The sequence below is a fragment of the Thamnophis elegans genome, chromosome 10, assembly GCF_009769535.1.
Source record: "Thamnophis elegans isolate rThaEle1 chromosome 10, rThaEle1.pri, whole genome shotgun sequence".
Lineage (NCBI taxonomy): Eukaryota > Metazoa > Chordata > Lepidosauria > Squamata > Colubridae > Thamnophis > Thamnophis elegans.
In genome coordinates this window covers 49,754,460-49,769,217 of record NC_045550.1, presented here as the reverse complement: position 1 = coordinate 49,769,217, position 14,758 = coordinate 49,754,460, and positions in this window count along the sequence as shown.

Here is a 14,758-nt window from a genome sequence, read left to right as displayed (position 1 = left end):
CTATGGCATGCATGCCAGAGGTGGCACACAGAGCCCTCTCTGTGGGCACACGTGCTGTCACCAGCTGCTCTTCTGGTTTCCAGCATGCACATGCGCACCAGCCACCTAGTCTTCAGGTTTCTGGCATCTGATGCGCACGTGCACATTCCAGATATCTTATGCCGCAATACTTGGCAAGAATGTAGGAATGAACTAATTGTCTCCTGCAAACACCCCTCCCCTTTTGCTCCTCTTTTACTCCCTATGTGAGGGGCCATTCACCATCCATCTGTGGCCTTACTCCCAAGTCGATCCTTGTTGCTTAGCTGTTCCCTTCATCTGGCAACTCTGTGCATGGGCACATTGGGAACAGGCTCCAGCTGTTCATCTATCTCACTGATATCTGACTATGAGGGCAGCTGATAACTGTCAGATGGCCCTGGCCCCATCTCTGTCTCCAATGCAGAGCCCTAGTCAGAGCCTTCCCCAGACTCCAGGACTGGCCCATGTTCCTCCCCAACCTCCTCACTGTCCGAATCTGCTTCCAGCTCTGCTGGCCGCTGGCAAGCCATAACATGTGGTTACCCAAACCTCTTTCCCCTCCCATATTTATCTTGGGATTGTGAAGTGTCTTAGTCTGGGCTTCTCTGTGTATTGAGAAGCTCTGTATTGCCAAAATTGTCCCCCGCTGCTCTTCCAGGTCCACATTCCATCACAGTAACATAAAACAAGTTATGCATCAACTGGGTTTGGTCTCTCTTGAGAAAACCTGCTGAGTCCTCCTTAGATAAAAATGGCACCATCCAATTTTACTAAATGGGAGGTAGAACCTTGCATCAGTCCCTGAAAAGCTTAATTTAAATTTTTAGAAAGCACCTCATGGTTGTGAACAGAAACTGATTTACTACTGATTTTCCTCTTTTTAACTTACCATAATTGAAATAACAGACCCTTCTATCAATCTCCCCCCATTCTACAACTGAGTTTGAATTAACATCAGACAATCGGGCTGAACATCTACCCCGTCTCCATCCTGTTCAGATTAGTTAAGTTGCCTCTTGAATAACACTTCACTTCACTTCACCTGCAATATTCACATGCTTCGATCGAGTTGTTTCCTGGCTCTTCCACCGTCCTGCCCTTTCAGCTGAGATGCTTATTGGATTTTGTCCTGTTTATTGTTTCTACAATGGCTCACATTGTTTATTATATTTCTTTCTCTGATTCTTGCTGCCTTATTTTCTACTTTCCTTCAACTTATTTCTTTTTCGGTTCATTTCTTCTGACTTTCATTTCCCTTCTTCTCAAACTCTTCTCATCCTTCCTAGTACCTATCTCTTTCCACTTATGACTATAACCATGTTGCTTGTATCTTTACAAATTATATTGTTTTATTTGTTCCCTGGTATGCTTTGGTTGCTTTTTAGTAACCTATGACTATCACTAAGTGTTGTATCTTATGATTCTTGATGAATGTATTCTATTTTATTTTTCTTTATGTACACTGAGAGCATTTGCATCAAAGGCAAATTCCTTGTGTGTCCATTCACACTTGGCCAATAAAGAATTGTGTTCTGTTCTCTTCTATTCTAAACCACTACCCTCTGATTCATCTCATTATTTTGTTCACACTTTCTCTCTTGCTTCCTCTTTTCTTACCATTTGTGTCCTCCTTTTTTCCTTTCCCTCTTGTCTCATTTTACCTTCTTTTCTTTTCTTCACATGTTATCGCATCTCAACCTTCTTTTCATCCAGTATCATCCAGTATCCAAGGACAAATTATTTTGACATGTTTAAAAAAAGATAATTGTGCCACTGTTATGCCCCTTACTGGCCTTAAAACATTGGCCATTTTCCCTTTGATGACATCCAAAATCTGTTTCAAAGTGCTTTGGTTTATTTGAATGATTGCTAAACGGTAGGATCATCCCTTGTAATACTTTCAGTATTGATTGCCTGTCAAGTAAGGATATGGTACTAAATAAAGCCCATTTCTTTCCTTCTCCATCCAATAAAGGCCAGGAAAAAGGAGCAGAAAAAAAGAAAAACACTTTACAGCTCTTCTGTAACTGAAGAACATGAGTTACACTGAAGGATCTCTGGTCCTTTCTGCCTCTAGATCTTGCTCTTAACTCCTTGTGTTTTATATACGGTATATAATAAGCTCCAAGTCAAGACAAAGGACGTTTCAGTGTTAGGAATGGAATCCCCATTTTTACAGTGATCTTTAGAAATGTCTAAGCATCTAATTTTTTCATTTTATTTTGTTACCTTTCAGTATGCTGTAGACCAACATTGCCCTCTGCTGGCAATTTCTTATCATTTCATATTGCATAAGAAAAAATAAATGCAACTAAAATGTCCTACTTAATTCCTGCTTCCGTTCCTCTAAATGTATATATATACATTTTGGGGGGAAATCAGGTACCAGCTGCTGCTAATAGTATGCCATCATTCCTTTTCGTTTCAATAGAGGTAGGCAGGCAGGCAGGCTGGTAGATAGATGTGTGTGTGAGAGAGAGGGGGGGGGGATTGGTAAACAGATAGACAGATAGACAGATAGATAGACAGACAGACAGACAGATGATAGATAGATAGGTAGATAGATAGGTAGGTAGATAGATAGATAGATAGATAGATAGATAGATAGATAGATAGATAGATAGATAGATAGATAGATAGATAGATAGATGAGAAAGGGGGAGGGACAGAGAGGGAGAGAGAATAAAAATGATAAAATAGAGATAGATAAGAGTCGGACAGACAGACTGACAGAAAGACAAACAATCTTTATTCTTTAAATACCAGGTAGAACAGGGAATCTGTCAGGTGCCAAGGAATTACCACTTCATTTGGAAAGTATGGCTGGTCAAACTTTAATCTGGACTCAAATCCATTTTTTTTATTGGTCAGACCATTATTAATTCAGCAATAATATACCATTCCACCATTCCTACAAGAACAGATCTAATGTATAGGTAAGGCCCATTGAGGAAGTAGTGGTAAAACTGTTTGACATAGCTCTGTCAGTAATCTCTGTCAGAGATTACTAAACGGATTAATGAGTAGCTTGGATTCCAAAAATTTCAATTCCTTCTAATTCTATTGTCATGACTTTAAATTCAATCCTCAAAATAGAGAATGCTACTTCAGGTTTTCTCTTGGCAACTTTCCTTAAATGCAGCTTAAAGAAACTGATCATAGTAGAGTGCAAGTAATACAGTAGTTGTTAGAGAAGAAAAACTCCCCCAGAGAAGTCTTATAGACAGGTAATTGTCTTAGTCATAAGAAAATCTATTTTAATGGCTAATGAAAGCTGGTATTGTTTTCATAAGTTTCAGTGGTCCCCAGCTATGGCAATGGTGTAATTTCACTGGATGGATGAAATTGGCCCTTCCTTCTTCTTTTTTCCAAGGTTAGGGTTAGGGTTGAAGCCTGTTCAATGTTATATTTTACTTCTAATTTTCGGGGGCGGGGGAATCCCATTACATCATTTGGTCAGCACAGTCTCAGAAAGGACTCTGGAAAAGCTACAAATGAAGGTCTCTGCTTTGCATGCCTTAAATTTCAGCAGAGGAGTTTGAGATATCAAGCGATAAGAAGTATCTTCATACTGTTGGAAGAAATGTCCATCTGGGTTAGCTCCAAGTGGGGAAAATGATACTGGAAACATGGAGACTGCTTGGAAAGATGGTTTAATGGTGGACAGGACCACATGGCTTGAGCTCCTGAACAGAAAGTGGGGATCACATGGTTCGAGATGTTGGGTGAAGAAGAAAAGAGAGTGAGATGCTGAAAGTCCCTGGTTTTATGCCCTCTTTAGCTTTGATCTTGAACTTGTATTCTGATTGGCTGTCAGACTCCCATGGGGCCATGCTGGAGCAACTCTCTAGGCTGTGTTTTGAGTCCAGGTTTGGTTGAGCATTGCTTCTTCCCATGTGACCTGTGGTGAGATGGGTAAAGAGCTAATACTATCATGTCTTAATCCCATCACCTGGAGCTGAAGGGTGGTCTTTGTTATGTAGAATAGACTGACCCAGGCATTTTTAATGGCCCATTGACATAGGTGGGGGTTATTAAGAATGAGTCTGCTTCCTGCCTAAAAACATGTTTCTCCATTTCTGATCCAGGGAAATATAATATTCTGATTTTCAATATTCCCCAGGATATTTCATTTTTCTAGGAGAGTGGGAGGGTTAACTTCCTACAATACCTTCAACCCTCCATCAGGATTTCAAGAGTAGAGACAACTCTGAATCCAGTCCCAGAATGTGCAGCATATGACTTGCCATTTGACTTGGAACTATTTAGAAAGAGGAATTTAAATCTAGCATATTTTTGGCTCTGTTGGAGCTCACAGGAAAGGCTGGTATAACAGAAGCAGCAACAGAATCTCTGCCAAAATCACTTTCACTGCACGTTCTCAGAAGTTTTTTTTTTCCTTCTCAACTTCCACTTTCTGCTTTATTTCAGGTTTCTTATGATGGAGTTTTGAACTTATTTTATTGATGTAGGTAAAAAAAAAAAAAGAGGCTGCTGCTGTGTTGTTTTCTGCTACTCAACTTTCCATTATTCTAAAGCATGGGTGTTAAACTCAATTTCATTGAGGTCCGCATCAGGGTTGCATTGGACCGTGGAGAGGGGGGCCTGGCCAGAGTGGGTGTGGTCAACTCAACATCATTTGTGTCAGGGGTACCTATGGTGGCCAAGTGCTAAAGCAGGACTTCCCGCAGACCTTCCTTCCCTCTCATTATAATCTCCTCCCTCCCTCCCTCTCTCCCTCTCGTCCTTTTCTTTTCCTTCTTTTTCCTTCCCTCTTCATTCTCTCTTCTTTCTTCTTCCCCTCCCTCCTTATTTTTCCTTCCTTGTTCTCTTCCCATCTTTCTTTCTTTTTCTTTCCTCTTTCCCTTTCTCCTTTCCTGTCCCTTCCTGGCTGATCAATTGCAAAAGGGGAAACATTTCTCCTTTTGTTTTGTTTTGCTTTCAATTTGTTCATGAAAGGTTAAGGAGGATATTATCTCAACTTTTCTTTCTAAAGGATGCTTCTGGAATGCTGCATTATGAGCCGATATCAATTCAAACAGAGGAACTATAAACAGTGACAGTAACCTGCTAAGATATTGATTGCAATTCTACCAATCACAGCAGCAGAAGTAGAATTCCATTTCGGTTAAAGATATTCCTTTAAAATCCATCACCATGCTCTCCCTTCTCCTTTTAGGAAAGAAAAAAAGGAAATATTTAACTCCTTCCCTTCCAAATACCACTCAATGGTTTTTCACTTCCACTATCTATGAAATAGTTTAAAGACAGGAAACTGTTTTAGGTCACCTCTTCTAAAAGATAAAGAAGAACCTGAACAAATGAGAAACAAAATGAGCACACATCATGAAGCAGGTACCTCTAAAAGCATTTTCAACTTTTAGGAGTGATTTTTCTATCCCTGCGGATAATAAACAATAGGTACTAGGTATTATTGGATTGAAACTTGTTTGTAAACTTTGCTTTTCCAATCAAAATTACAATAACATGCTTCCATGATCTCTCCATCCTTACCTCTGAGATTTAAATAAATAGGCCATGCCCGACTATTTCAATTGTGGCATCTTCATTTAAGGTGAAAATTAAATTATTTAAAAAATAATCTACCAATTAAATATTTCCAAGCTGGTCCTTCCTGCGGCTGGGAGTTTGACAGCCCTGATCTAGAATAGCCAGCAAGGTAGATCTGATTTGATATTCACAATGGGTTTGATATCGGCTCATAATGCAGCATTCCAGAAGCATCCTTTAGAAAGAAAAGTTGAGATAATATCCTCCTTAACCTTTCATGAACCAGTGACATTCAAATAGCAGCATTGTCTGGAAAATAATAATCTATTAAGCCACTGATTAAGGCTTCAATGACACAGGAGACTGAAAGAAATAGGTCAAGGCTGTTGTGATAATGATGACTCAAATAAGCAGGGGATCATGGTCCAAAATGAAGAACTTTCTTCGGAAAGGCGAAATGGGGAACCAGGTATCACACATCAGTCGCAGAAGAAGAGCAAGGTATGCCAAAAGAGAAGTCACCTTCTGGTTGGTGATTCAATCGTAAGGGATGTAAATTTAGGAAAGGATATGGAAGTTTTAAAAGAGGTCAGGTGTCTGCCAGGTGCTACTGCCAGCAGAGACAAGAGGCGTATTCTTAAGATAGTCAAGAATGCAAGTAAGGACTGTGACATTGATGCTATTATACATCTATAATAGCTGCCAAAAAATCCAACACAGTTCTAGGCTGCATAAATAGGGGGATAGAATCAAGATCACGTGAAGTGTTAATACCACTTTATAATGCCTTGGTAAGGCCACGCTTGGAATACTGCATTCAGTTTTGGCCACCATGATGTAGAAAAGATGTGGAGACTCTGGAAAGAGTGCAGAGAAGAGCAACAAAGATGATTAGGGGACTGGAGACTAAAACATCTGAGGAACCGTTGTAGGAACTGGGTATGTCCAGTTTAAGAGAAAGAAGGACTAGGGGAGACATGATAGCAGTGTTCCAATATCTCAGGGGTTACCACAAAGAAGAGGGAGTCAAACTATTCTCCAAGGCACCTGAGGGTAGAGCAAGAAGCAATGGGTGGAACCTAATCAATGAAAGAAGCAACTTAGAACTGAGGAGAAATTTCCTGACAGTTAGAACAATTAACCTCCAGAAGTTGTGAATGCCCCAACACTGGAAGTCTTTAAGAAGATGTTGGATAGCCATTTGTCTGAAACAATATAGGGTTTCCTGCCTAGGCAGGGGGTTGGACTAGAAGACCTCCAAGGTCCCTTCCAACTCTGCTATTATATTGTATTGTATTGTATTGTCATGTATTGTATTGTATATCCCGAAAAGAATTTGCACTTAAACAAAACAAAAACAACCTTATATTGTGTTTAGAAGTTTTCTCTTTTTTTGAAAATAGCAAATTCTACCTCCTTCCCTTCTCCTTGCATATTCTCATTTATTTATTTCTGTGTTTATTTTTGTGACTTTAAACCATCTCTGTTGCAAAACTACAGTACAACATGTTGTATATCAAAAGCTAGAATGATACCATAATACATTCACATGAAATCATCATATGCAATCCAAAACAATTCGACTACCCACCTTAAACTTGTTCCAGTGTTTTCCAGAAAAGAGCTGGGTTTTTTCAAAGAATGGCTTTTTCTTAAAGCTTAAGTTCGACACAATAGAACAAAAACAACTATGCTTTTTTATGAGAATCAGAAGCAAGATAAATCCATATTTTAAAGACATCGCTATCAAAACACTCTTGAAGTATTTTAAATAAAATGTGACTTGTAGCTTTCCTGCAATGTGTCAAAATGCAGTTATTTTAAAATGTGATAAAATAAGAATTTATTTACATTCATTAATTAACCAATTAAATTGCGGAATATCAATTCACCAATAAATCTTTATTTAGTGATGCATTTATCCATGATGGAATTTGCATTTTTCCTTGTTGAAAGGCAAAATCAACATACTCTTTCTAAAAATATGCATTTAATTCAGTTGCTTCAACTCACTTTAAAATGATATATTTCCACCAACATTCCAGAATAAAATTCTAAATGTCATCATTGAAGTTAGAATATTAAGTCTTCATAATATCCAGAAAATATGTATTCTTTTGTTTTGTTTTTCTCTGAAACTTTAAATGATATAAAATTAGGTACAGTGATCTTGCATTTATTTTAAATAAATTATAATTAAATAATATATTATTTCATGTGTAATTTATGTTTGCTTTAATTGAAATTGATATAACGGTTTTCAATCGAACTAGATTTCTTAAAAGTTATTTGCCTTGTGATCAATAAACCATTGGGATGAAGATTTAAGCATGGTTAGAATCACTAAACAAAACTTTTATCTTTGTGCTAAAGAAAAAATTAAGGCCAATTAAAACTGTTGAAGATTCTGTCTATGGATGCCAAGGAGTACACACCAAAGGCAGAATTCAATACAAAGCTAAATATTTTTAAGCTCATTCAGATCGAAATAAATGAGTTGAAATAAGACTTTTTAGGTTCAATTAAGTTTAGACCGTATTCAGAAAAATTAATGTAGCAAAAAAGTTGGGGCTAACTTTCATCTCCTGATTTAACAATCTATTTTAGTGTATTTTTATATATTTATCCATCATTTCTCTCTTGATTGGATGTATTAAATATATACAAAATTCAGGAGAAATAAGTAACATAAAAATAATACTAGTGAAATTTGTACATGAATTGTTATTAACAATTAAAAAGAAGCTTTAAAAACTAGAAAAAGTAAAGCAGAACAATAAAAACACTTAAAAGATTATAAAGAAGGGATTATAAAGAAGGGGTTACCAAAAAATTATATAGAATTTCACAATCAGTGTGTCAAGCTCAAAGTGTGCTTCTGCTATTGCAACCATTATCGCTTCTCAAATTGCCAAAGAACCAGGGGAGGGAAAAGGGTGAGATGGAATGCGGGCAGAGGTGGGCTGTACTTATCTTAACGAATGGTTCACTAGTTGTGAGCATGCACGCATGTGTTCACGCGCTTCACTCGCACAAATCTTTTCAGGGCTGAAACAGAGCTTCAAACAGGCAACTAATCAACTCAGGTAGCTCCAGTGAGTACAGCAGGTATGGTGCAGAACTCAGCTGAGCAGCATGGGAGGGGGGGAATGATCCAGAAAGTTAGTTATAAATGGAAAGGATAGCACAGGGGCGGGTGGTGAGGCCCAGCCAGTGATCACAACTACCGGTTCACCCGACCCGGTCTGACCGGGCAGAAGTCCACCACTGAATGCAGGCTCCGGACTTCAAGAAGATGACTCATGAGAGCCAAGGACACTCTGGCAGATGTTTGCCAAGACCATGAGACTCTCATAACAATACAATGACACTCAATTGGACAATGTGACCTGCAATAATAAGGAGGAGGAAAAAATCTATGCTATCCTTATGTGGGTTCTCGACGGAATTAGGTAGAGCTGGTTTTGCCTTCATCAGTGCCAAAATGAATGTACTCAATATAGTTTTGCATTCAGAGATTGGTAGGTCTCGAACGTGCTTATCAGTTGTATCATTGACACAGGGTACTGTTAGAGCCTGAGTTTCATCAATCCAGTATTTCTAAATATAAGCATAAGAGACATATAGCAGAGGTTCTGATGATTAGGAACAGATACGCCTGGAATAGACTTTCACTGTCCTTGGAGAACCAGTGATAAAGGAATTCTATTCTTGAAACAGGCACACATTAGCACTGAACTGAAACAGTAATTCAGAGCTGGCAATACAGCATTTACAGACCCCACTCATCACTAGATCCACAAATACTGTATATACTTTTTAAAAACCCAGAAATATCAGGAAATCTTTGCTGTTTCAATGCTCTTGCAAGATTTAAGGACAGGTTTTGGTGATATAGTTTGCTCACTCATTTGGACATAAGTGCCATAAAAGAACATTCTTGTGGCCAGAACCTTAAAAGATTGCCAAGCAAAAAACCAATCAGGATTGTCAGGGAAAATAGAGAATGAGGAGGAGTGGAGAATGAAATTGTGGCCAATCAACACACCGCAATCTTTTTTATTTTATAAACATTATTATGGCTGTATCTGTATAGAGTTGTAACATGCAAGTAATCCTTAACGTACAACCATTCATTTAGAGACTATTTGAATTTACAACACACCGAAAAAGGTGGCTTACAACTGGTTTTGCACATATGACTGTTGCCGCATTCCCTTAATCATGTGATCAAAATGTCGGTGCTTGGCAACAAGCATGTATTTACAATGGTTGCAGCGTCCCAGGGTCATGTGATGGCCATTTGCAACCTTCCTTCTGACAACTAAAGTCAATGAGGAAAGCTTGATTCACTTAACAACCATATGATTCACTTAACAACTGCAGTGATTCATTTAACAATCATGACAAAAAGACTGTAAAATCAGGCATGTGTCACTTAAAAACTACCTGGCTTAGCAACAGAAATTCTGGTCCCAACTGTGGTCATAAATCCAGGATTTATCTATTGTCTAGAAAATCAGCCACAACCAACATCTTGACTTATTTTTTCATACTTCATACAGAAGTCTCTGTTATGGAGCCAAGTATCATTCTTGTAAATAATAATGGAGTTAGCTGAAAGCATCCAGTGAATTAACAACTGATGATGAAAGCATTCAGATGGCATATAGTTTTGTTTTTATTGGACTCAAGAACAATTTGCAATTGCAATAGCACTGAGATTTATACACCATTTAACAGTGCTGTACAGCCCTCTCTAAGCGGTTTACAGTCAGCCTATTGCCCCCAAAAATCTGGGTCCTCATTTCACCCACCTTGGGAGGAAGAAAGGCTGACTCAACCTTGAGCCAGTGAAAATCGAACTGCCAAACTGCTGGCAGCCCACAGTTAGCAGAAGTAGCCAGCAGTACTGCATTCTACTACTGTGCCACCATGGGTCTTACAATAACAATAATTTGCTGGGAAAAAATAACAGGTTAAATTTAGGAGAAGAAAGCAATAAGCATCTTATCTGGATAAAGGATAAATAAATTTCTACTTACAACAAAGATCAGAATTCTAAAAGCAATTTTTTCCGCAGTAGAAATTTATGATTGTGAATGCTGGCTATTGAGAAAGATTGAAAGACCACATTTGAATTACAGATCTGGAGTTGTTACTGATAATGTTGTACCATGGATGTGCAAGAAAAACCAATAAATAGACCTTGAGGAAAAAAATAAAAAATAAAGACAGTTGAGACAATGTTCAGCAAGCAGAAATTCATTAACTTCAGACATGGGATATTAGAGGGTGATGGATTAGGGGTGGAAAAAGTCAGTTCTGCTTGGCAACCCTGAGAGCTGTGAAAAAAAGAGTGAAGCAACACATGAGATGGATGGACATATCAGGCACATCCCTTGAATGTCCTTGGAAGAACTGCAGACTGTCACAGCTATAGATAAAGTTAGAGGACATCTGCCCATACAATTACCAAGAGTCAGACCCAGCTAGATGGTATCTAACTAATGTTGCTTTTCAAAACAAAGCTTCTTTCTTATTTATGTACTTGCAGGTTCTCATCAGGAACTGGGTATGTCTAGTTTAATTAAAAGAAGGATTAAAGGAGACATGATAGCAGGGTTGTACTATCTCAAGAGCTGCCACAAAGAAGAGGAATTCAAACAGAGGTGGTATTGAGCAGGTTCTGACCATTTCTGGAGAACCAGAAATTTTGAGTAGGTTAGAGAACCAGTAGATACCGCCTCTGACTGGCCCTGCCCCCATCTATTCTCTGCCTCCCGAGTCCCAGCTGATCAGGAGGGAATGGAGATTTTACAGTATAGCAATAGCAATAGCAGTTAGACTTATATACCGCTTCATAGGGTTTTCAGCCCTCTCTAAGCAGTTTACAGAGTCAGCATATCGCCCCCACAGTCTGGGTCCTCATTTCACCCACCTCGGAAGGATGGAAGGCTGAGTCAACCTTGAGCCGCTGAGATTAGAACCGCTGAACTGCAGATAACAGTCAGCTGAAGTGGCCTGCAGTGCTGCACCCTAACCACTGCGCCACCTCGGCTCATTATCCTTCCCCTGCCATGCCCACCAAGCCATGCCCACCATGCCGCGTCCACCAAGCCACACCATGCCGCCAAGCCATGCCCACAGAACCGGTAGTAAAAAAAAAATTGAATCCCACCACTGAAGTCAAACTATTCTCCAAAGAGAGAATGAAGCCTTTTGATGGAGAAGGGTCACAAACATTGCTTGCACAGAGCTGCAGCTAATGGTGGGTCACTTCTATTCAAAGTTTAATTCTATTGTGGGTTTTTTTTTCAAGTATAGTTTGTAGAGCCAGGATGAACACTTGATGAGAAATTTGTAAATGCTGTGACAAACAGGGAATGTCCTCAGGCTGGGAATTAAAATCATCCATAAATGATGGAGATTACATTTTTTCAAAATGGATCTAACTTGTACAGGCAAAGTGGTCTTAGTTTTCCTCCACCCTTTTTTGCTTGTAGAAACCTGTATTGTAGTGCACAGAGGGTACTGACAACTTTGAGAATCCCTGAGAAGTACCAATTGAATTATAATTATTAGTTTTCTTTAAATTTGGCATAATTAAAAGTTACCCTGTATATAATTAATATTTGAATTTTAATCTACCAGTATGCACCATTTTAATTATACTTAAAATTATACTTAAAATAGGTGAAACTTAGGCTCAATTTAATCATTAATTTTGTTCATGGAAATACACAAATCCATTTGTCATTTCAGTGGGAGATGTCACAGTGTTGAAGGTCCCCTGCCTTAAATAACGAGAAATAAGATGTCAAATAAGAATTTTATGAAAGGGAGATGTCAAATAATAATTTTGTCTACATAAAAGACAAAAACAAAAATATATAAAGAAAAAGAAGAAAGAAAATAAGAAAAAAGAAAAATGCAGAAAACAATCCACTTGTTAATATTCTTTAGAGCAAATAAAGTAATTAGCTTTCTTCCTCCTTAGCATTACAATAATTCCTTTATCCTCTTATTTAATGCCAGCATCAAAATTAGAAATTACTATTTCACTTTTTTCCATTTTCAGCAAAACATCTATAAAAAAAGTTTTGCCAACTCTGCTAACAATGCCATCTTCACAACCTATTCTTCCATTGTAGGTATTTCAATTTTTTCCATTTTTGCACATATTATAATTGTAGAAAAATTCACTTACCATATATAAAATCAGCCTTTCTTATGGATAGTATTTTCTATCCATAAGTCCCAATAAGAGAAGTTCTGGTCCCTAATAATCTTTGTTGCACTTCTCTGCTCTCTTTCTAGAGCAGAGGTGTCAAACTCGATTTCATTGAGGGCTGCATCAGGGTTGCCTTTGGCCTCTGGGGAGCCGGGGTGGGCATGGTCAGCGTGGGCATGGCCAGCTCAATGTCACTGGTGTCAGGGGTCCCTGTGGTGGCCTGAGTGCTCCGCCAGCAAAAATGGAACTTTGGAGGGCCACGCACGGCCTTGCCAAGGTCCATTTTTGACTGTGGTGGCCTCCCGCAACCCTTTGCCAGCAAACATGGGCCTCCCAATCTCTGTTTTCACTGGCAGAGGCACCGCAGGCCAATTCTTCACTGTTTCCAGGCCAGATCCACAGGCCAGATCTGAGCACCCTGCAGGCCAGATCCGGTCCATGGGCCTTGAGTTTGATACCCCTGTTTTAGAGTCTCAACACCTTTTTTTATGTCATAGAGACCAAAACTAGATGCAATATTCCAAGTATGGCTTACTATATATGTAGTAGTAAGTTCAATCCCTCTGTCCTTAACAAAAATAAAAAGTACTTGCTGCTGACCACCAAGAGCATTTTGCTCTTATCAGGGATTTAAATGGAGTAGACTTTCTTTTCCATTTATTGCTGATGTAAACTCTGTTCCCACATTGATAAGGATTTAGGGGACAGCTTTACAGGCAGCCATCTGCAAGGTTCATCCTTATCAGTGAACAGACCACCAGAATTACCTGATAGTTTACACAAAGACAATAAAAAAGAAAATGAGGACAGCTTCTTACAATATGTTGGTGATCTATTGCTGTACCCAGGATATTGTTCAATTGCTGGGCTTCTTGGAATTCCATCCTTTTTCATTTTAGTGCCTCTTGCTAAAGATAGTTAGCCAGAATTGTGCTTGGAAAAAGAACAATTCCAGTATATTGGAGAGGCTAAGAGCTCGACATCTGCTTTCTGAGAATGGTGGAATTTATTGTCAAGCAAATGTAAGTGACACAGCATTGGAGAAATATGTTGGTATGATAATCAATCATATGTAAGCAAGCGATCATGTGTAAGTTATCATCTTAGTTACTTTGTCTTTGGGACAAAGTACATAGCTACATAGGGCAGCAATATTTATTAAACCACTGAGGTTTCAGAAGAAGTTATAAAATTAGGAAAAATCATAATAACAAAAAAAATGTTGGCTAATATTTCAACTCAAAGTTTATAGACATGGAAAACAATCTTTCACATGAACCAGGAAGTAAAATAATTTGACAAAACTATATGTAACAGGTCTGTCTAAAGCTTTATCAACACTTATTACAAGGTATTTTACATAAAGAAAAAATAATTCAGGCCTCCCAAATCTTTACAGACTTGTCCACACATTTATTTTTCAAATCACCTAATTGGTTTGATTCATATCTATGACTAACACAAGAAAAAATACAAGCAGTCGTTTTACTTTATTATATACCACCCCTCAGGATACAATTTATTTAAACGCAAACAGAGTTTGAAAAGTAGATATATTCTTTCTTTTAATAAACTGATTCAATTTCTACTGTAAATGTTCATTCCATTACGCTACCATTAAATCTTGTATTGACAATCTTAATTTCACTGGAGTGACTGATAGAAATAAATATTTTAAGAACATTATTAAATGCAGGTGCTTCTGGATAAAAGAGTATTATTGTTATTTTATAATAATATCATCTTTATCAAAACTATATGCATACCACGGTGTAATTTTAATCAGCTAATGACCATAGAAGTATGAAATCTGTCTGGAGATGTTTTCCTGTCCATTGCCCAAGTGCAATTCTATAACAGTTTCCCACAAAGCAGTTCAAATTAGCTCAGATTAAATGTCCCTTGTTTTAATTCATTTCAATTAGTTAATGTCTTGAGACCATGAGTTGGGTAGTGAAATATGTTTCTTTATGATAAACAAGACAGAAGGGA